This window comes from Triticum aestivum, chromosome 6A (genome assembly GCF_018294505.1).
Source record: "Triticum aestivum cultivar Chinese Spring chromosome 6A, IWGSC CS RefSeq v2.1, whole genome shotgun sequence".
NCBI lineage: Eukaryota > Viridiplantae > Streptophyta > Magnoliopsida > Poales > Poaceae > Triticum > Triticum aestivum.
Genome location: NC_057809.1, coordinates 292,504,552 through 292,529,226, shown reverse-complemented (window position 1 = coordinate 292,529,226; position 24,675 = coordinate 292,504,552).

Below are 24,675 nucleotides of genomic sequence, written 5' to 3'. Positions count from 1 at the left end.
CGGCACAATCAAGAGCAGCCTTGTGCTTAGAAAGCCAATCCATGCCAAGAATAAGATCAATATTAGAGTCGCCAAGAACAATTGGGGAAGCCAGGAATTTATAATTCTCCATCTTGATGGTAACATCAGGAATCATCGTGGTAGCCCTCATACAAGAGCCCGAAGAAACAACTCCCATGGGTTTTTTCAACATCTCCGAAACGAAATCATGCTTAGCAACAACTGGTCTTGACATAAAATAATGCAATACACCAGTATCGAATAAAACTTTAGCAGTAATAGAGTTAACCGAGTGGTTACCCATGATCACATCTTAAGAATCCTCTACTTGAGCTGCATTCAACATGTTCACCTTTGCATGCTTTGGATTGTGCTTGACAACCGCATTGCTTGCTGACCTGACCGGAGGAGGAGGCGGAAGGCGCTTCTAGGTGCACTTGTTTGAGTAATGCCCTTTCATGCCACAGCTGTGACAAGTGACCTCTGAAAGCGGACGATGATAAGGAGGAGGAGGTCCACCTGTCCTCTGAGCTTGAGTCTAGGACTTGTTCTGATAGCCTGGGTTGGGTGGGTGGTTAGATCCACGGCCAGCTGAGTTCTTCTACTGGTAGGGCTGACGAAACGGAGGAGGCGGAGGAAGCAAGAACTTCTGTTGCTTAGCTGCCACATGAGAGGAAGAAGACGAGTGAACTGCATCCCTTATTCTCTTCTTTGAAGCCTGACACTTGAGCTGAGCAGCTTCTTGCTTGAGGGCCATGCTATAGAACTGATCGAACTAAGTAGGCTCAACAAGAACAAGAGCTAACTGCAGATCCTCTCTGAGGCCACCCATGAAGTGATAGATCATGCTCTTTTCATCAGGAACGTCTTGCCTTGCGAAGCGAGCAAGTTTCTAAAACTGGATGTTGTATTGATACACGAACATGCTTCCTTGCTTCAGATTGCAGAATTCCTCACGCTTGCTCTCGACAACACTTGTTGAAATGTGATGAGCTTTAAAATCTCGGATGAAGTCAGTCCAGGTAATCGGTCGGGCCCCTCTCAAATCTTCGTATTGCTGATACCAATCAGCTGCTTGGTCCTTGAAGTGAAAAGAAGCGAACTTGTCGTAGCCCTCAGTCCTGACATTGCTACATTCAAATGCTCGCTGATGTCAACGGGACAATCATCAGCGTCCATGGCCTCGGTACAATTGCTGAAAGACTTTGGCTGATTTGCAAGAAACTGGTTGGGGGTAGCAAACTGAGGATGATTGTTGAATTGCCCCTGACCTTGATTTCCTTGGTTGCCTTGGCCTTGGCTGCGCTCTTGCAAGAGTTGCAAAAGCATCTGGGTATTGGCGTTGGTGGCTGCCATAACAGCTTGCCATGCCTCCGGAGGTGGCGGAGGTGGAGGGTTCGCCTGATCCCCATCGTTGTGGTCCGGATTCAAACACATTGGAGGAGCCATCCTAAAGAGGGTGACATCCATTAGAACCATGATAGACATATAGACAAGCTGAATCAATGGATAGAAATTGTAACATATAGTCTTCACAATAAACATTCGAGTAGAGATTGAACGAATGAATTCCAAAGTTAACATTACACGACCATTAAGGTGAGAAGCCACTTAAAAAGAGATTGATGAATGAAACAACAAGGTACAACTGGAACAAATAAGTGGTAAGGATCCCCCAATCCCAAACCAATTATTTTTCGGAAGAATAACTAAGAGCTACTTGAATTCCCACCTATTAACTCCCGAAACTTTCTGGTTATGCAATCTGGTGTTGGGGATATAGGGAGGCACAATATACATCACACAACTAACAAGCCCAACGCTCCAATTGTATCCATCCCTCAACACATAACCAAGAAAACTCCGGAAATCGTGTACCTGAACCTTCGAAAAGCATCTGTTATACGAGCTATGGTAATACACCCGAACTCCCTCCCCAGTACTGGGTGGTGTCGAGGTTATCTCACCACTAACTGCATAAAAGAGATTTTCGATGTCGGTGAACTCAGGTATTCTAGAACTGCAACGATATAATTGTGACGACAACACCTCCGAGCTCAACTCCCCGGGACACTGCCACAACCCGTAAATGTCAGGAGGCACCAAGAACAATGTTCTCGTCACAAGAATATCGGTACGATCCCAAGATACCCGCTGATCCTAAATTTCTTTCAGTGAAAATGAGGAGAGGAAAGTCAAAACATCTACGTCATGAGACCTCACCAGAGCGATGAAGGGGGCTGACGAGTAAAAAGAATCCTACTCTCCGATATATATAATCCTAAGACTCAAAACAGTTTTGTTCTAGACTCAACAACGTCAGCGTTTCGATCAAGCAGGGGGCTCCTAAGTCGGGGATGGCTCTGATTACCATCTTGTAACGCCCAAGATGCGGCTATATCTCCCATGTGTCGAGGCACGACTTAGAGGCATAACCGCATTTTGGTTTTGTCGCAAGAAGGGTCATCTTCACACAATCCCATGTACAAGAACAAGGATAAATAGATAGTTGGTTTACAATCGCCATGTCACACAAAGATCAAATAATTCATACATCATTCAGAGTACACACATAGTTCAACTACGGACGGATCCAAATGAAAAGAAGACAGCCCCAAATGCCAAATCCCGATCGTCCCAACTGGGCACCAGTACTGATCATCTGGAAAAGACACATAGTAATGACCAAGGTCTTCGTCAAACTCCCACTTGAGCTCAGTTGCATCACCTGCATCGGTATCATCGGCACCTGCAACTGTTTTGGTAGTATCCGTGAGTCACGAGGACTCAGCAATCTCAAAACTGCGAGATCAAGACTATTTAAGCTTATAGATATGATGTTGTTATGAGGTGGAGCTGCAGCAAGCACTAAGAAATTATGGTGGCTAACATACGAGTACAAGAGTAAGATGAGAAACTACGCTATGGTCGTAAACTAGAAGTGATCAAGAAGTGATCATGAACTACTTATGTTCAAACATAACCCCACCGTGCTCTCTTCTCGAACCTCGTCGAAAAGAGACCATCACGGTTTCACATGCGGTTGGTGTCTTTTAATTAAGTGAACTGTCAAGTTCTCTACAACCGGATATGAACAAAGTCCCATCTTCCACGTAACCGCGGGCATGGCTCTCTAAAGTTTAAACCCTGCAGGGGTGTCCCAACTTAGCCCATGACAAGCTCTAGATCCACGGAGACAATCCTCCATCGTGGGACCCTCCGATCAGACTCGGAATACTAGTGCACAAGATATTTCGACAATGGTAAAACCAGTCCGGCAAGACCTCCCTATGTACCGACCTAGCCTGATAGGAGTAGCGCGATCTCGTTCTCAGGGTGCACCGGATGAGCTAAGCGTACGGGTACCAACATAACCCAAGTTGCCAAGGGGCGGTCCCACACGGTGCTCTATTTTGGAGCAACACTCATGAGGAGCGCTGGCCCGGGGGGTTGATTAAGTCCACGGGGTCCGGAAAGTCCCTATGGAAGTTTTAGTTGTTATTAGGCAAATGGTAAAGCCAAGGTTGGGCCTTGCTGGAGGAGTTTTATTCAAAGAGAACTATCAAGAGGGGCCCATAAACCCTCGTTGTGTTAGGGACGCAAAATCAAGGAACATAACACCGGTATGACGGAAACTAGGGCGGTAGGAGTGGAACCAAACATCAAGAAAAAGGCCTAGCCTTCCACCCTTTACCAAGTATATAGATGCATTAATTAAAAATAAGAGATATTGTGATATCCCAACATATCCATGTTCTAAACATGGAGCAACCTGCAAGACACCTGCAACTAGCAACGCTATAAGAGGGGCTGAGCAAAAGCAGTAACATAGACAAACAACGGTTTACTAGGAAAGTGGCTTAGAGGCTTGACATGGCAATATGGGAGGCATGATAAACAAGTGGTAGTTAGCGCGACATAGAGATAGAGCGAACAACTAGCAAGCAAAGATAGAAGTGCTATCAGGGGTAATGCTCATCTTGCCTGCAAAGTTCTTAGGGTTGTTGGAAGCTTGCTCCTTGTAAACATACTCAACAGGATCCTCTTTCATGAACTGTCTCCCGGCTCTACCCAAAGCAAGAACACAAGCAACGGAACAATAATCAATCACGATGCAATGCACAAGCAACATGATGCAAGACATGACATGGGATGCAAGGTATGATGTACAATGCATATGGGTACTCCAGAAGGGAAAAGATGATCATGGTATCAACTTGGCAAACCAAGCATGCCACTGGAAAGGTTAGGAGATTTCGGTCGAAATCGATATAGAGATCACCGGAAATGGATGCACGGCTTGCAAATGACGAGCAAAACAAGAACAAAGCAAAACTGCGCTTAACAGCATCATAGCACTGAAGATGCATCATGAAACTATGCTACAACACTCCAACATAGCAACAAAGCTCAAAGAAGTGAAGTACAGGTGAAGCTCTACAAATCATGAACAATGAGCTCCTGCTAGAACTCTCTAGAACAAGCCTAAATCAACATGACAAAAATGCAAATGGCAATCAGGTTACAGACTTAGCAGTATTTCAATGATCTTGACAGAAACAACATCAGGTAGCAATGTTTAGAGCTAGCAAACAACATGCTATAGGAACATATTATGGCAAACAAAGGCGTGGCATGCTAGTTCTAAAGGCAATGAACAAAACTCCCTTACTGTACTTGAGCCAAAGATGCACTGAAACGATGGTACCATTAATGCAAACATGGGAAGTGATATGAACAGATTCAGACTTGGTAGAAAAACATGGCATGGCAGAAACAGATTCATGATAGCAACTTTGCAAGCTCATGCCACTCACCACAAAGCATTTCATGGCATCACAATGTAACCAACAGTAAGAAGACACATTTATGAAGCTAACCATGGCAAGAGCAAGTTCATAGGGTGCATGGATCACTAGCACAACACATGGAAAAAATGCACTTCCTGTTAGCAAACTGCCAGCAACAACATTTAGCAAAAGTAGAGCATGGTAATGACAAGTTACACTACCCCATAATTACAACCATAGGCATGAATATATAGAGCATAACCATATCTTCAAAACACTCTTACTTAACTTCATCAAAATATGCATGGATATACTTGTGGCAACAAGTCAACATAGCAACATAATGTAACAGGAAAAGACATGGTAGGAAAACAAGTGTCTGAAATCAGCGACATCATGTGGCCTACTTTGCATGCTTATGCTAGTCACCACAGAGCTCATAAAAATACAAGGCTTGCACCACTGTAAAGATGGCATGAAGATGATCATAAAACATGTACACAGGATGCTCAAAGGATGCACACGCAAAATGCTACGAAAATGACAATTCAGCAAGTTATGATGAATCCCAGCAGACAACATCATTTAGCACTATTGCAACAAAGATTAGGGCATCAATATGGATAGTAGCATGCATGCAAATGACACTAGCATGAAGCGCAACACGAGACGAACATTTCGACATATCATATGCGCAAGTCGGAGCTACGGGCATGGAGATATGGCAGGTCAAACATGTGCACATAAGATACAAATTTGGGGGCTTAGAAGATATTTTCGACCTCAGACCTAGGGTTACAGATGGCGCACAAACCGAGGCGGCAAGAGTTCGCCGCAGATGAGGGAGACGGCCATGGAAGGTCGGAGAGATCCCCGACGATGGCCGGGGTGCCGTATTCGAGCGGGGCAGGCGTGCTCCGGCGACGAGGGCCACGGAGGCGACGAGGAGGTCGCCGGAGATGGCGGCCTCGGGCGTGCGAGGGCGGCGCTGCTCCTGGCGGTGGGAAGCTCGGGGCGTGACGAGCGGCGCTGGTGGCGGAGGCGGTGGCCGGCGGCAAGGATGGAGTGGCGGCGCGCGGGTGGCGGCTAGCGGCGCGGGCGAGCGAGCGGCGTAGGCGCGGAGATGTGTGGGCCGGGAGGGCCGGATCCGGGCTGCGCGGGCCGCATTGGTGGGCAGAGGCAGAGTGCCACGTGGCGGCGGCCGATTCGTCCGGCACCGGAAGACGTGTCCGGCACGCAGAGGAGGCGGTGGATCTAGGGTTTCGCCCGAAAATGGAGGGGGAGGGGCCTTTTTATAGGTAGAGGGAGCTAGGAGAGTCCAAATGAGGTGCGGTGTTCTCCCACACGACCATGATACAACGACGGATAGCATGGAGGGGGTTTGGATGGGCTAGTGGGCTGTTTTGAAGGGGTGCTGGGCTGCAAAGAGAAAGGGGTTTCGATGGTTACACGGTTAACCGTTGGGGCATCAAACGACCTCCAAATGGAACGAAATTTGATAGGTGGCCTACCGGTGATGTACCAAGGCTACTCGACAAATCTCGGCCCATTACGAGAATGTTTTTATCCCGCTCACGAAACGAGATTTGAGGGGTGCAACGGGTGCATATGTGAGTGTCGGATTCCGAAACGGACAACAGGGAAAATGACCAAATGCATAAGATGAACACGAATGCAAATGAGATGCACATGATGACATGAGATGAAATGGATGACTTGAACAAAATGCAAAACAAAGACAAAACCCAACCACGGAAGGACATAAGATATCACATTGCCGGAAATTGCAAGAGTTGGAGTACAATTATGGAATGTTACACCCAGGACGTTACATGGGATGCAGGTCCTGCCATCGGAAAGTTCCACTCCCTGCACCCGACCATGGACAGAGAGAGAGGGTAGATTGCCCCTGTATCGCTTGAGATTACTAGAAATCCTAAACCTAAAAGTCATAGCCAGGGTAAAAGAGGACCCTAGACATCCCTGATAGGGGAATATCTTTTTTCAAGTGCAATACGTTTGTTAAATTCTGATCCAAATTCTATTACCATGTTGGACTAGACATAGTACACATAGTGTGGGACTTTGCATTGGTACCAATGCGTATGAGTACAATTCATTTACTTGTCCTCCAAGGTCTCTTATGTATTGCCCTCATATATACCCCATGTAGTCGCACCTAAGACCGTCTGTCGTCTCGTGCTTGTAATACTCCTCGATCATAGTGATTGTGCCTTCGTGCGTGCGTGGTTTTCTGCCACAGGGGTTACCACGTAGAAATCCTTGTGCTCTCATGTCTCGTTTATTCTCGTTTTATCTAACAAGTGCTATATAGAGCCAAGCTTCAGATACGAGATTGTGAGGAAAGAATTAGGGTTGCGGTCGGTGCCACCACCAGTCACTGAGACCGACAAGATTTAACAGAAATTTCATGCGGCTTTGTACATGCCATCTGATATCCACTGTAGCCGTACGCCGCATGTGCTATCCACCAAGATTGATAGGAACTCTGGAGAGAGCCACCGCTTGTCCTTGCGGATATGCGCCGTCACACGTGTGCCTGGTCCGTTGTTGCTCCCGTGAAGGATCAAGTCCTGAGGTACAATCGATTTGCTTTCCTCTCTGCTTCACGTTAATCCTACCAAGTTGCGGCTGCTCCTACTCGCGTGAGGTTAGGAGGCTATAGTACCTAGTGCTAGTACTATTACTACATGAAACTAGTACTAGTTTATTAGCACTTGCTACATCCACACAAACAACTACCAGTTTCTATTTATCTTATTTCATTTGATCTGCATATTAAATTATGTCAAGAATTTTTCTCTCAGTGTTGGTGTCAAAACCAGCAGATCTCGGGTAGGGCATCCCGAACTGTGGATCTTGGACCAATGGGGATTAGTGGATGCAGGACACGATATTTGCCTAGGTTCGGGCCCTCTCTAAGAGGTAAAGCCCTACATCCTGCTTGATTATATTGATTGTGTATATGAGGATTACAGAGTCAATCTACCACGAGATCAGAGGAACTAAACCCTAACTAGTGGGATGACGATTATTCTTCTAGCCTCGACATACTAAGCCCCCTGATTTATATAGACACCGGGGGGATAAGGTTTTACAAATACTCGGTTACATCATGGAAACTTCAGATCTTCCATCTTGACTTGGGGTACACACCAAGGCACAAAAGATCTTCAGTTCGGATATGGTACGGCCCAATAGTCCGGCCCACTCGAGATGAGGCGGCACCCCGAGGACCCCCTAGTCTAGGACTCCCTCGGTAGCCCCCGAACTAGCCTTCAACACCATAGCCACAAGCATTGGTCGTCCCGTGATTCCCAAAATCTTTGGCTTGCAAGGCAAGTTCGTCATCTTCACCCTGTTTGGCTAACTTCAACAACTCAGTTTCCGATGACTCCTTTATCCATCAAATCATGGCGGGCCCCCTTACCATTAACTTTTTTTAGAGGCGACCCTCGATTTTTGTGCAGCTTCCAGAAGACAAGCGATCTTGTGTCTTTTTACAAAAACACCCCCGGGACCGGGAACAAGTCCATTAAATAGGCCAAGGGCACATCAAGTGGTCCATCCATACCTAAGAACGGAAACCACCCTGCCTAGAGAAAATCCTCATGGCAAGCATCCCTGGCTCATCCTCGCGTCCTCATGGCCATCTCCCGGGCGACTGGCACAGCTGCTCCGTGCCGCAGCTTCAGCAATGCGACCTCCAATGACAAGGGGTATCTTCCAACCGTGAATCTCGTGCCCATTCATGCCGGGCTAACTTCAGACAACGGCGAAGCCTTCATGGAGAACTTTCCCATTTCCAAATAAGGATGAGAGGGTATGTTTCGTATCCTTCCTTCTAAGAGGTCTAGGATTCCCCGTTCACCCATTCTTAAGGGGCCTGGTACAATTTTACAGGATCCAACTCCACCACCTCACCCCAGGATCAATTCTGCATATTTCTGGTTTTGTTGTCTCTATGAGATGTTCCTGGGTTGCGATGCCCATTTTGAAGTTGGAAAAAATTCTACCTCCGTCCTCACACCCATGGAGGGTCAAACTTTGAGGAAGTGATAGAGGCGAGGGGCCCGATCTTTCGATGAGATGGTAGCTATCGTTTTGGTGGAAGTCGACTTTGACGATCCGACTACGAACGTGCGAGGACGTCGTGCCTTAGCAATCGCTAAACCAACTCTGAGAGGTTATTGACCATGTGTAGCGACCCGACCCAAATGGATCAAGTCTCTGTGCTTAAGTGTCATCCCTGGATCGGTATGCTGACACACACAGTACTCGAGGATTTATAACAGAGGTAAATCACATGTCTAAAGTAACGTAAATACTATTACCTCAATCCAAAATAGCGGAAGTAACAAGGTTGTGGATTCCCATCAACACCACCGGCAAAGTTGAGTGTAGAAATCGTAACCCTAACGTATCACTTACTCATCGTAAGAAGTCCTGCAACATGAGACGTTGCAGCCACAAAGGGTCAGTACATTGAATGTACTGGCAAATTCACACCAGAGGATAATGATGATTAATGGCTATCACTACATGCATATTTGGCTAGTGGAAAAGCTCTATGGTTATCATGTTTTTGCGAAAAGCCAATTTTTCCCTACTGCAAAGGAATATATTTTATTTAACTACAAAGTTGGTTGAAAATATTGAGAAGGTTCCTCCAACTCAATCCCAAAATAATAATCATTAACCCAATCAAGTTGATTAAATAGAGTGTTGAGATCAACATGAATATCCAAAGACCAGAGACTCAAAATTGTCCATAACCGGGGACACGGCTAACCATGATTAGTTTGTACACTCTGCAGAGGTTTGCGCACTTTTCCCCACAAGACTCGATCGCCTCCGTTGGATTTCTCGCACTACATGGTGTTTGAGAAACGGATGACCGAGACACAGTCTTTCAGAAATATTAACTCTCTACTCCGGGCAGACCATACCAAACCTACAACCCTCTACCTGCTGATCCACCTCTTCAAGAGCTTCACGTAACTTACTCAACTATGCTAGAACCCATAATAGCTTGTGGCTGCACACGAAAGTTTCTAGCATGAATAATCTTATGATCCCTTTGAGCCTGGGTGGCGGTCCATAGGAAAATCACACGGGTACTCCGGGATTTCCAAAAAAATACAGGCAACACTGGGTACTCCAGGTGCCTCAATCCACCCAGTTGTTTGATTAAGTTTCCACCTTAAGTTGAACCGTCAATTTAACAACTCACATCTGTCATGGATTTCACTCAAACCCAAACCACGTCTACGAGCATAGCATAGCATAGTAATATAAGCAACGCGTAGAGTGACTCCCAAGGGTTTGAATGTAATAGGGCAATAGGTTCTACCTCATCAACTACTTCCCAACCCACAAGTTAATGACATCCTAATAATGCAATGTTTGAGGATTGGAACTAATGCATAAAAACTGGGTGATAAAGGGGTATGATCAAAGTGTGAACCTGCCTGCAATGTTGATGAAGATGATTCGCACTCAAAACTGTTGATAGTTCTACTCGTCACACTCCGGTCAATCTATCGTAAGCAAGCAATAGTAACCACAAATAAGCAATCACTCAAAGATCGGAGAGAACAAAGAAAACAATTCGGAAAACGTCAAAACCAAGCAAATAACTCTTGCAACATAAAACAATTTCTAACAGTACCAAAATTAAGTGAATTTGGCCATATCAAAAGTTTAGGTCAAGAGCTTCGATTGGCAAAAAATCAACTAAATCGGAGTTACGAAACTCAAGTTATGTTCAAAAGAAGTTTGAATATGAATCTGAACAAAATTCGAAATTTGAAAATTTCAAAAAGTTGATGTGACAGCTTCACTGGATAGGTGAAAACAAGATGAAGCTATAGGCGCTGGTTTCATCTAATTTGGATAAACGAGTGAAAAGTTATGGCTATTTGAAAAATCAGGGCCAAACTGTTTTACGAAAAAAATAGCTACGGTTAAGGTCTAACGTTTAAATATGTAGACTAATTGATAATCTAATTATTCTATTGTATTAGTCTAGAAATAATAAACTACGGAAGTATAAGAAGAAGAAAAACAAAGAAAGATACCTTTATAAGGCAGAAAAAAGATGACTTTGGAGAGAAGAGACAATTTCCAGAAGTCGCGCCGAAGAGGAGAAATATATTTTTCTTAAATGAATCTAGTCAAACCAAAATATTGATTTAACCCGAATCGGATGATTTTTGAAGGCTCTATGGGTCTATATTTATTGGTGGAAAAAAGACTTAGAGGTCAAAGGCTAGGCAATGTGGGACTAAACGTAGACGAAAATATATGAAACAAAGATGAAAAGAGGTGGCTCGCATGGGCCTAAAGGCCTTCGGCCGGCCGCACGCGCACGCTGCGGCTGCAGTTTTTTTTAAACAAAATCGGCCTAAGAAAGAAAAAAATGAAAAGGCTGGCTGGGTCAGGCCCACATAGGATAAAGAAAGAAAGAAAAAAAGATAGGGCGCCCGCTGGTACTATGATGTGCACGTGGGCGACAGTTAGTTTCAGGCGCGCGCGCAGTTATTATTATTATTTTTAAACAAAATGCGATAAACTGAAAACAAAAATAAAAATAAAACTTTATATAGGCATATTATATATCAAAAATTTCAGAAAAAGATTTTCTACAAGATGAACATTTTCTTAGCATTAAATAAAATTTACACAAATTCAGATAATTCAAAGAGTGCTACTGGTCTAATAAAATCCAATAAAAATCATTTTAGAAATACCAGAATGAATTCAAATTTATTTATCTCCAATTTTTTGATGTAGGGAATCATGTTACCCTATTTTCCATATATTTTATTTTTGGAGAAAAATAATTTGAATAAAACTCAAATAACTCCAAATTGAAAATAAATTCAAAAAGGACTTTAAATGTGATCTTTCAAACTCCCAACTCATATTTCATAATTTGAAGATGTCATTTTATCTGCTCTCGTGAAAATCATTGAGTTGCATAAAGTTTCTGAATTGGAAAATATTTCTCAATGGAATTTAAATATTTTTCAAACACCCTTTTTCATTTATTTAAATGGAAGAAGTCATGTCATCTTCTCTCTAGGGTTTTGTATTTGAAAAGAATTTGAATTCACGAAGATCATAAATGCAAAATGAAAGTTTGGGAAAGTCCTTTTATTCAATCTCATTTAACTTTCAAAAAGGTTTCGAATTTCACTCAATTTCACACAATCAATCAAACAATCAATCAAATCTATCTATTTATTATAACATTCCAAAATTTAGAATTTTGGGATGTTACACCACGCTAGAGCACGATCAACCTGACCAGGAAGGTCTATTTCCTGCAAGCAACGAGGAACAAGCAAGAAATTGAAATTGCAATCTGGATATTGTAAATATAAGAGGATAGCTTTATTGATGAAGGTGGGGTTCTGTGACGTCTTGGTTTGGTCATTGGACACAAACGAAGTATGCGAAGTTGCAGCTATGGCGAACTTTTAATCTAAACAAAACCCAAAGTCTAAACGACGCCCTAAGGGCTGTATATATGGAGGAAGAGGGGGGATTTCGTGGCCCTTGGAGGAGGGGTCCGAAACGAACCCTAACTCTTTTTTCCCCACACATACGGACTCTAAAAACAGCCTATACTTAAGTATTTCGAAAAATACATGGGCCTGACCCAATAATAAGGTGACACAACACCTAGAATAGCCTCTGGGAGAAATTTATGAAGTGGCATCTTGTATATTTTGTCCAAGGCTTCATGCAATCCTTATGGTGGCTTCAAAGTCCTGAAATCATCACTTGTAACTCCGTTTTGGATCCCCTTGCGCATGCCATCATCTCCATGCTTGGTCTTGCTCCAGTGTTCATCCCTCTTATCCATGCCAGGCACTTCATTTGTATGCAAAACAAATGTATCCAATTTAGGCAGCATCATATTCTCATGAACATTAGAATCATTACCAAGAAACGAAAGTACGTGATAATTTAATTGGCGTGCGCGAGCTCTATTGATTGGTCCAATATGTATAGCATCGGGGGCTATGGTGTAACAATGGTATTGATGACTTCATCATCCTCTCCTTCTTGAAATGAAGTCGTCCTCGATGAAAGCTCATCTTCCTCACCCAAATAAGGCTTCAAATCTGCAATGTTAAAAGTGGGACTGACCCCAAAAGCTGCAGGCAGCTCAAGTTTATATGCATTATCATTTATGTTCTCTAACACCTTAAAAGGACCATCAGCACGTGGCATTAGCTTTGATTTTCACAAATTAGGAAACCTATCCTTACGCAAATGTAACCAAACAAGATCTCCAGGTGCAAACACAACATGTTTTCTACCCTTATCTCCAGCAAGTTTTATATTTAGCATTCATATGCTCAATGTTTTCCTTAGTTAACTCATGCATTTTTAAAATCAATTCAGCACATTCTTTAGCATCAAAATTAACCTTCTCCGAAGATGGAAGAGGCAACAAATCAATAGGTGCACGAGGTAGGAAACCATACACAATTTCAAAAGGGCACATCTTAGTAGTAGAATGCAATGAACGATTATAAGCAAATTCAATATGAGGCAAGTATTCTTCCCACATTTTCTTATTATTCTTCAGAATAGCCCTAAGCATAGTAGACAAAGTTCTATTGACTACTTCAGTCTGTCCATCAGTTTGGGGGTGACAAGTAGTACTAAAAAGCAGTTTAGTCCCCAATTTAGCCCATAAACATCTCCAAAAGTGGCTAAGAAATTTAGTATCATGATCTGAAACAATAGTATTTGGCACACCATGCAAGCGAATAATTTCACGAAAGAACAAATCAGCAACATTAATAGCATCATTGCTTTTGTGACATGGTATAAAGTGTGCCATTTTCGAGAATCTATCCACGACAACAAATATGCTATCTCTCCCCTTCTTTGTTCGAGGTAAACCTAAAACAAAGTCCATAGATATATCCTCCCAAGGAACACTAGGTACAGGCAAAGGCGTATATAAACCATGAGGATTGAGTTGTGACTTAGCTTTTTGACATGTAGTGCAGCGAGCAACAAAACGCTCAACATCCCGTCTCATCTTTGGCCAAAAGAAATGTGTAGCAAATATATCCTCTGTCTTCTTGACGCCAAAGTGTCCCATTAATCCTCCTCCATGCGCCTCCTGCAACAACAAAAGAAGAATGGAGCTAGCTGGAATGCATAGCTTGTTAGCACGAAACACAGATACATCATTAAGAACGAACTTGTTCCAAGTTCTCCCTTCCTTACAATTCTTCAATACATCTTTAAATTCAGCATCATGCATATATTGATCTTTGATGGTCTCCAAACCAAATATTTTAAAGTCCAGTTGTGAAAGCATAGTATAACGACGAGAGAAAGCATCAGCAATAACATTTTCTTTACCCTTCTTGTGTTTAATGACATAAGGGAAAGTCTCAATGAATTCAACCCATTTAGCATGTCTACGGTTCATTTTTGCTTGACTTTTAATGTGTTTCAAAGATTCATGATCAGAATGTATAACAAATTCCTTGGGCCATAAATAATGTTGCCATGTTTCTATGGTCCGAACAGAGCATATAATTCTTTATCATAAGTAGAATAGTTCAGACTAGGCCCACTCAATTTTTCCGAAAAGTATGCAACAGGTTTGCCATCTTGTAATAACACACCTCCTAATCCAATTCCACTAGGATCACATTCAAGCTCAAAAGTATTATTAAAATCAGGAAGTTGGAGTAAAGGAGCATGTGTCAACTTATCTTTCAATACCGTGAAGGCTTCTTCCTGTGCGGTACCCCAAACAAAAGGCACATCCTTCTTTGTAAGCTCGTTGAGAGGTGCAGCAATGGTGCTGAAATCTCGCACAAAACGCCTATAGAAACCAGTGAGGCCAAGGAAACTCCTCACTTATGTGACCGTTTTGGGCAGCGGCCAACTCTCAATAGCTTCAATCTTGGCTTTATCAAGAAATGTGCATCATGTAGAGCAATAAAGACAGCACGTAAATGTTCCAAATGTTCCTCCAAAGATTTACCATAAATTAGTATATCATCAAAATAGACTACCACAAATCGTCCAATGAAAGCACGTAAAACTTCGTTCATTAACCTCATGAAAGTACTAGGTGCATTAGTTAACCCAAAAGGCATGACTAACCACTCATATAATCCAAACTTAGTTTTAAATGCCGTTCTCCATTCATCTCCCAATTTCATACGAATTTGATGGTATCCACTGCGCAAATCATCAAGCATGTCGTCTAGCCTAGGAATAGGATGACGATAACGAATAGGATGACGATAATGAATAGTAGAGCCACTGCGCAAATCATCAAGCCTGCGAATATTGTAGAGCCACTCAATTAATCAAGCATGTCGTCTAGCCTAGGAATAGGATGATGATAACGAATAGTAATATTATTAATGCCTCTACAATCAACACACATACGCGGCGTACCATCCTTTTTCGGCACTAAAATGACAGGAACAGCACAAGGACTAAGGGATTCGCGTATATAACCTTTGTCGAGCAGCTCCTGTACTTGACGCATTATCTCCTTCGTCTCCTCTTGATTGGTACGGTATGGCGCATGGTTGGGTAATGATGCACCGGGAATTAAGTCAATTTGATGCTCAATCCCTCGAATAGGTGGTAATCCCGGTGGCACGACTTGTGGAAAGACGTCAGCGAACTCCTGCAAAATGTTAGTGACAGCAGGAGGCAAAGAGGAAGGCATGTCCTGGAATGAAAATAATGCCTCTTTGCACACAAAATCATAGCAAACTGATTTGCTAAAATCTTGATCAACAATATCAGATTTGTTGGCAAGTAAACATGCACTTTTCAATTTAATTTCAGAAGCAACACTAGATGGTTTATTATTAGGCTTCATTTGTTGCTCAAATTCTTTTGCCACAATCTTATTTTCACTCTTATTTTTCTCCTGTTTTGCTTTATTAGCTCTATTAGTATCATCTTTCAAAATGGAATCGGGATTCATAGGAAGCAAAGTAATATTTTATCCTTATGAACAAGAGTATACTGATTGTTTCTACCATGGTATACAAATTTTTTATCAAATTGCCATGGTCTACCAAGTAATAAGGAACATGCTTGCATAGGTACCATATCACAATCAACATAACCAGCACATGTAGAGATACTAAAATGCACACGAACAGTACATGTTACCTTAACCTTGCCGCTATTGTTGAACCATTGGATGTAGTAAGGATGTGGATGTGGTATTGTGGTGAGAGATAGCTTCTCCACCATCTCCCTGCTAGCCAAGTTGTTGCAGCTCCCTCCATATATGATGACGCGAACAGAACGTTCCTTGACAACTCCTTTTGTATGGAATAAATTATGCCTCTGATTTTGCTCAGCTTGTGTGACCTGCATACTCAAAATACATTGAGCAACTAAACATTGATACATGTCAACATCTTCAGGAGTCATGTATTGCTTCTCATGATCAGAATCATCTCCACCGTGTTCTTCACGTGTAATAAGAGCCAAAGTCTCCTCATCATAGTCACTACCGGACTCATAGCCACCATTCTCAGTAGCAATCATCACACGCTGAGATTTGCACTATCTCGCAAAATGTCCTCTTCCCTTACAACGACGACAAATAATATCACTTGTGTGCCCTGTTGATTCCATGGAAGAAGAAGAGCTCTGCGCAGGCCTGGCAGGTGTGCTCTTGGCAGATAGTGGCGGTTGTGCCTGCTTTCTTATATCATGGCTGGAGGTGGCACCTGATGGAGATGCTGGTGTAGTGGAAGCAGAGGATGCATGTGGTGTCCATGATGAAGATCGACCTGCAGAAAAGTTAGTTCGTGCCAATGCGTGTCGATCCTGCACTTCACGTTGAGCTTTACAAGCAAGATGAAATGAACGAGTGGTATTAGTATACTCCTTATACTCTAGAAAGGTCTGAATCTCTCTATTTAATCCACCCATAAAACGTGCAAGCATAGCTTCATTCTCCTCAACAATACCACATCTAATCATGCCAGTTTGTAATTCCTGATAATTTTCTTCTACAATTTTTTTCCTTGTCTTAAACACTGCAATTTTTGAAGTAATTCACGTTGATAATATTGTGGAACCCAACAAGTACGCATAGCAGTTTTCAAAGCAGCTCAAGTAGCTGGAATAGGATATAATCTACAATGCTTAGACCACCAAACACATGCAAAACTAGTGAAAGCACAAACAGCAGCATGAACACGTCTCTCCTTGGGATATTGTAAACATGTAAATCGTTGTTCAGTTTCTAACTCTAAGTAAGATATATATCAGGAACATATCTACCCTCAAATGGTGGAATACTCAATTTCAGTTTAGGGAGATGGTCATGATCTCGTACCTGAGGGGGAGCCCTACCATTGCCATTATTTGCATTTGGACGACATGGTGGTTGTGGTGCTGGTGGTTGCACGTAGTTATGATTTTGATCAACCTCATCCTCGTAATCTCCCGCAAAATCATCCTCCTCCGCATCAGCAGCAGGAGCCATAGAAGTATCAACAACAGCACCAACAGTTTGGCCAGGTGCAAGAGGGAGACGGCTCGCTCGGCAGAGGGCTGTTTCACGACGTGGAGGTAGTCGTTGTTGTTGTAGAGGTGTGTTAGGTGCAGCCGGTGGTGCTGGTGGAAGACGTGCGAGCAATTCATTAAACTTGTTATCGAGCTTTGTTTTGAATGTCTTCTCCATGACATCTATCTTCTCCATGGCCTCTTCAAATCTGTTTAGCACATCTTGCTCCTGTCCACTCATCATTTGCTGAAATTTATCATTCAACTCCTTATTCGTCATGTTCTCCCAGTCAGTCTCCTCGGCTTGTGATCCTGCCATGGTTAGCAGCAATAGAAACACACAAGAATATGATCCTACAGACTACTAACAAGAGGTGGTGGTGGGTGTCACAAATCCGTCAAGCAAATCTCAAATTTTTACCAGTTCTTACCCAGCAGCAGGCGGTGATCGGGAACCGTCGTAGTCAAAACTCTCAAAGCTTGGATAGAGTGATTACCAGGGAGAGTCAAACGCACGACGCAGATGTATGTGGAGCTGGGAAGGCTTATAATATGGTAGCAAAAAGGATCAGCAATAATCAATTCAGAGATGCAATGTTGAAAAAACGCTCAACGACGATACTGTGCTGGTCCTAGGCTAGACCGTGCTAGAGACGTGAGCCTAGAACACTAACAAAATCACGACACTGCATGTAAACAAGGGAGGAGCACGCTCTGATTTTTTTTCTTCTTTTTTTCACTTTTTTGCACTTTTTTCCTCTTTTTTTTTTGCTCTGCAACAAATTTTTTTCAAAAAAGTCTACAAATGGTCCAAAAACTGCCTAGCCAGAATATTCCAGACTTAGTTTTTTTAGTTTGGAACTATTTTTCTTCTGCGGGTAGCACGAAAGTTCGGGAGTCCTACTCTATCACGACTCAGAGTATCACGTGATCTAGAAATCCAAAACAGAGTAACGAAATACTGGACTCGGACTAGGACTGGTGGCGGAGATGAATCTGGTGGAACTCGGACTGGTGGCGGCGATGAATCTGTTGGAACTCAGACTGGTGGCGGATATATGTTGCAGGTGGACTCGGATTGGCGTGATGGCGGTGGATATGTGGTATTTGGCAGCAATGATGATGATGGTGGTATATGGCAATGGTGATGACGATGGTGGTATATGGCAGCGGTGATGATGATGGTGGTATATGGCAGCGGTGATGATGATGATACGGCGGCGGCGTGACTACTTGTGAACAGAACTCGAAACTCTAAAGGACTAGACACTAAGACCAGCAACTAGACACGACGATGCAACTGCAAACTCAACAATGCAAAACCCTAAAAAGATTATGCAACGGCTCAGATTGGTTCGGATATGATGAACTAACCCTAATTTTTTGTGTGGCTTTTTCGTGGACTGTAGGTATGAAGAACAGACTCGATCTAAACTACGAAAAACTATAAAATCTCACCGAGCAACCTGAAAATCTGATACCACTTGATAGAGGCGAGGGGCCCGATCTTTCGATGAGATGGTAGCTATCATTTTGGTGGAAGTCGACTTTGACGATCCGAGTACAAACGTGTGAGGACATCGCGCCTTAGCAATCGCTAAACCAACTCCGAGAGGTTATTGACCGCGTCGGAGCACGATCAACCTGACCACGAGGGTCTATTTCCTGCAAGCAATGAAGAACAAGCAAGAAATTGAAATTGCAATCTGGATATTGCGAATATAAGAGGAAAGCTTTATTGATGAAGGTGGAGTCCTGTGACGTCTTGGTCTGGTCATTGGACACAAACAAAGTACGCGAAGTTGCATTTATGGCGAACTTTTAATCTAAACAAAACCAAAATTCTAAGCAACGCCCTAAGGGTTGTATATATGGAGGACGAGGGGGGGATTTTGTGGCCCTTGGAGGAGGGGTCTGAAACCAACCCTAACTCTTGTTTCCCCACACATACGGACTCTAAAAACAGCCTATACTTAAGTATTTTGAAAATACATGGGCCTGGCCCAATAATAAGGTGACGCGCCACCTAGAATAGCCTCTGGACGAAATTTATGAAGTGGCATCTTGTATATTTCGTCCAAGGCTTCATGCACTCCTTATGGTGGCTTCAAAGTCCTGAAATCATCACTTGTAACTCCGTTCTAGATCCCCTTGCGCATGCCATCATCTCATGCTTGGTCTTGCTCCAGTGTTCATCCCTCTTATCCATGGCAGGCCCTTCATTTGTAAGCAAAACAAATGTATCCAATTTAGGTAGCATCATATTCTCATGAACATCAGAATCATTACCAAGAAACGAAAGTACCTGATAATTTAATTGGCGTGTGTGAGCTCTAGTAATTGGTCCAGTATGTATAGCAGCAGGGGCTGTGGGTGTAACAATGGTATTGATGTCCTCATCAGGAAGGCAGAGCCAAGGTGTGTCGCATAGCCGGTACTGGATATCCCATTGGGACTCCAAAGAAAGATTCCGAAGAATGGTCTTCGGAGTGGTTTTATATCTAAGATGTCCCTTTGTTCGAACCAGTTCAAAGAGGTCTGCCCCTATAATAGGACACCCCACTTAGGAAACGACTTAACTGGTAGCCCAAGGGACCTTCCTAGGAAGTGTCTGTCGAGGTACAGTGCCTAGCAGCGAAGGTAATGGTGCTGGCCCATGGAGGACTGACCATGGCTGACATAATGGCCGCGGCGATCGAATGATGCGTTCAACCCCTCAGACAAAGGACGCACCCCCTGTGGAGCTATAACGGGACGAGCAACAGGGGCCAGACAACCCAGCAGCAATGGCTGCCGCATTGGTGAATCTATTCAAAGGTGAGGAAGAAGATTTCCCCCGCCCGAGAAACTGGAAAGGCTACTCGGGATACAACCCTATTGAATGGGTAAGTTTAAACTTATGTTCATAGCATGCATATCACACCTGAATACTGTCCGGTTCAACCATTTTTCTAAATAGAGCTAGAGATGCCAAGTTGAAGGCATCAGCTGCCCTACTCCTCAACTGGGGGATCATTCTCGTGACGATTATCCAGGCTTTCACGAGGACCCAGAGACATCGATTGACTTTGAGGACGGGGTTTCTTTCAGGAAATCATCGATAGTTCTAAGGTGGCCATCATAGCTTATCATCTTGGGCTCCTCCCCCTCCATCGTACGTTGTGAGAAAGCCTCCTTTCCAACAAAGCGCTCACCCCGCGGTACTCCGGCTACGCTAACTTCTACTCCCAAGGGCCACCGAACCTCACGCCGAACACCAACGGAGGTAGCGCCAATTCCAGCCCACAAAGGAGCCTGCAAACGGAAAGCAACCATGTCAATCGCATCTTCAGGAAAAAGATAATATGCTCTAGAATTGCCATCACATCATCCCCGACCTTATCTATGCGGGGCTCCGCTGAAATTCAATCCGGGTTAACAGGAAGAAGGTACCACCCCAACCGTCCGAAGACATCAAAGAAGTGTCAGGGAGTGGTCGAAGACCCTCAGCGTAGGCGAAGGTTAATGTGGGGGGATCCCATAATACATCAGCCTACGGAGGATTGCTACCTCTTGAGCATGCATTGGTTTTCCCTTGAGGAGGAAAGGGTGATGCAGCAAAGTAGCGTAAGTATTTCCCTCAGTTTTTGAGAACCAAGGTATCAATCCAGTAGGGGATAACACGCAAGTCACCTAGTACCTGCACAAACAATCAAGAACCTTGCAACAAACGCGATAAAGGGGTTGTCAATCCCTCCACGGTCACTCGCAGTGAGATCTAATAAAGATAGTAAGATAAATATTTTTGGTATTTTTGTTGTATAGATTGGAAAGTAAAGGATGCAAAATAAAATAAATAGGAAACTAGAATTTTAGATCGGAATCTTATATGATGTAAAATAGAAGATTATATGATGGAAAATAGACCCGGGGCCATAGGTTTCACTAGTGGCTTCTCTCAAGATAGCATATATTACGGTAGGTGAACAAATTACTGCCGAGCAATTGATAGAAGAGTGCATAGTTATGACAATATCTAGGCAATGATCATGAATATAGGCATCACATCCGTGTTAAGTAGACCGAAACGATTCTGCATCTACTACTATTACTCCATACATCGACCGCTATCCAGCATGCATCTAGAGTATTAAGTTCATAAGAACAGGGTAATGCATTAAGCAAGATGACATGATGTAGAGGGATAAACTCAAGCAATCTGGTATAAACCCCATCTTTTTACCCTTGATGGCAACAATACAATACGTGCCTTGCTGCCCCTACTGTCATTGGGAAAGGACACCGCAAGATTGAACCCAAAGCTAAGCACTTTTCCCATTTCAAGAAAGATCAATCTAGTAGGACAAACTAAACCGATAATTCGAAGAGACTTGCAAAGATATCAAGTCATGCATATAAGAATTCAGAGAAGAACCAAATATTATTCATAGATAAAATTGATCATAAATCCACAATTCATCGGATCTCGAAAAACACACCGCAAAATGTATTACATCGAATAGATTTCCAAGAACATCGAGGAGAACTTTTTATTGAGAACCAAAGAGAGAGAAGAAGCCATCTAGCTAATAACTATGGACCCGAAGGTTTGTGGTAAACTAATCACATATCATTGGAGAGGCTATGGTGTTGATGTAGAAGCCCTCTGTGATTAATTCCCCCTCCCGCAGATCGCCAAAGAGGCCCCAAGATGGGAACTCATGGGTACAGAAGGTTGCGGCAGTGGAAAAGTGGTTTCATGGCTCCCCCTGATGTTTTTAGGGTATAAAACTATATATAGGAGAAAGAAGTACGTCGGTGGAGTTCCGTGGGGCCAACAAGGGTGGGGGTGTGCCTACCCCCCTTGGCGCACCCTCCTGCCTCGTGGCCGCCTCGCGGAGTTCCAGACATCAACTCCAAGTCTTGTGGATTGCTTTCGTTCCAAGAAAGATCATCGCGAAGGTTATAGTCCGTTTGGTATTCCTTTTCTGCAACACACTGAAATCGGCAAAAAAACAGAAACTGGCACTGGGCCTTCGGTTAATAGGTTAGTCCAAAAATAATATAAAAGAGCATATTAAAGCCCATTAAACATCCAAAATAGATAATATAATAGCATGGAACAATCAAAAATTATAGATACATTGGAGACGTATCAAGCATCCCCAAGCTTAATTCCTGCTCGTCCTCGAGTAGGTAAATGATAAAAACAGAATTTTTGATGTGGAATTCTACCTAACATATTTTTCAATGTAATTTTCTTTATTGTGGCGTGACTATTCAGATCGTAAAGATTCAAGACAAAAGTTTAATATTGACATAAACATAATAATACTTCAAGCATACTAACCAAGCAATTTTGTCTTCTCAAAATAACATAGCCAAAGAAAGCTCATCCTTACAAAATCATATAGTCTGGCTATGCTTCATTTTCGTCACACAAAATGTTCCAATCATGCACAACCCCGATGACAAGCCAAGCAATTGTTTCATACTTTAGTTTTTCTCAAACTTTTTCAACTTTCAGGCAATATATGAGCGCAAGCCATGGACATAGCACTATAGGTGGAATAGAATGGTGGTGGTGGAGAAGACAAAAAAAGAGGAAGATAGTCTCACATCAACTAGGCATATCAATGGGCTATGGAGATGCCCATCAATAGATATTAATGTGAGTGAGTAGGGATTGCCATGCAACAGATGCACTAGAGCTATAAGTGTATGAAAGCTCAACAAAAGAAACTAAGTGGGCGTGCATCCAACTTGCTTGCTCATGGAGACCTAGGACAATTTGACGAAGCCCATCATTGGAATATGCAAGCCAAGTTCTATAATGAAAAATTCCCACTAGTATATGAAAGTGACAACATAAGAGACTCTCTATCATGAAGATCATCGTGCTACTTTGAAGCACAAGTGTGGAAAAAGGGTAGTAACATTGCCCCTTCTCTCTTTTTCTCTCTTTTTTGTTTGCGCCTTCTCCTTTATTTTTTATGGCCACCTTTTTTCGTATGAAGTCTCATCCCGACTTGTGGGGGAATCATAGTCTCTATCATCCTTTCCTCACATGGGACAAAGCTCTAATAATGAAGATCATCACACTTTTATTTACTTACAACCCAGGAATTACAACTCGATACTTAGAAGAAAATATGACTCTATGTGAATGCCTCTGGCGGTGAACCGGGATGCAATGAATCAAGAGTGACATGTATGAAATTTATGAATCGTGGCCATGCCACAAATACGATGTCAACTACATGATCATGCAAAGCAATATGACTATGATGAAGCGTGTCGTAATAAACGGAATGGTGGAAAGTTGCATGGCAATATATCTCGGAATGGCTATGGAATGCCATAATAGGTAGGTATGGTGGCTGTCTTTAGGAAGGTAAATGATGGGTTTATTGTACCAGCGAAAGTTGCGCGGCACAAGAGTGGCTAGCAATGGTGGAAGGGTGAGAGTGCGTATAATCCATGGACTCAACATTAGTCATAAAGAACTCACATACTTATTGCAAAAATCTACAAGTCATCAAAACGAAGGACTACGCGCATGCTCCTAGGGGGCTAGATTGGTAGGAAAAGACCATCGCTTGTCCCCGACCGCCACTCATAAGGAAGGCAATCAAAGAAACACCTCATGCTTCAAATTTGTCACACAACGGTTATCATACGTGTATGCTACGTGACTTGCAAACCTCAACACAAGTATTTCTCAATTTCACAATTACCCAACTAGCACGACTCTAATATCACCATCTTCATATCTCAAAACAATCATCAAGTATCAAACTTCTCATAGTAATCAATGAACTCTATATGAAAGTTTTTATTATACCCATCTTGAATGCCCATCATATTAGGACTAATTTTATAACCAAAGAAAATTACCATGCTGTTCTAAAAGACTCTCAAAATAATATAAGTGAAGCATGAGAGATCAATATTTTCTATAAAATAAAACCACCACCGTGCTCTAAAAAGATATAAGTGAAGCACTAGATCAAAATTATCTAGCTCAAAAGATATAAGTGAAGCACATAGAGTACTCTAATAAATTCCGATTCATGTGTGTCTCTCCCAAAAGGTTTGTACAACAAGGATGATTGTGGTAGACTAAAAATCAAAGACTCAAATCATACAAGACACTCCAAGCAAAACACATATCATGTAGTGAATAAAAATATAGCCTGAAGTAAAGTTACCGATAGACGAAGACGAAAGAGGGGATGCCTTCCGGGGCATCCCCAAGCTTAGGCTTTTGGTTGTCCTTGAATTTTACCATGGGGTGCTTTGGAAATCCCCAAGCTTAGGCTCTTGCCACTCCTTATTCCAAAAT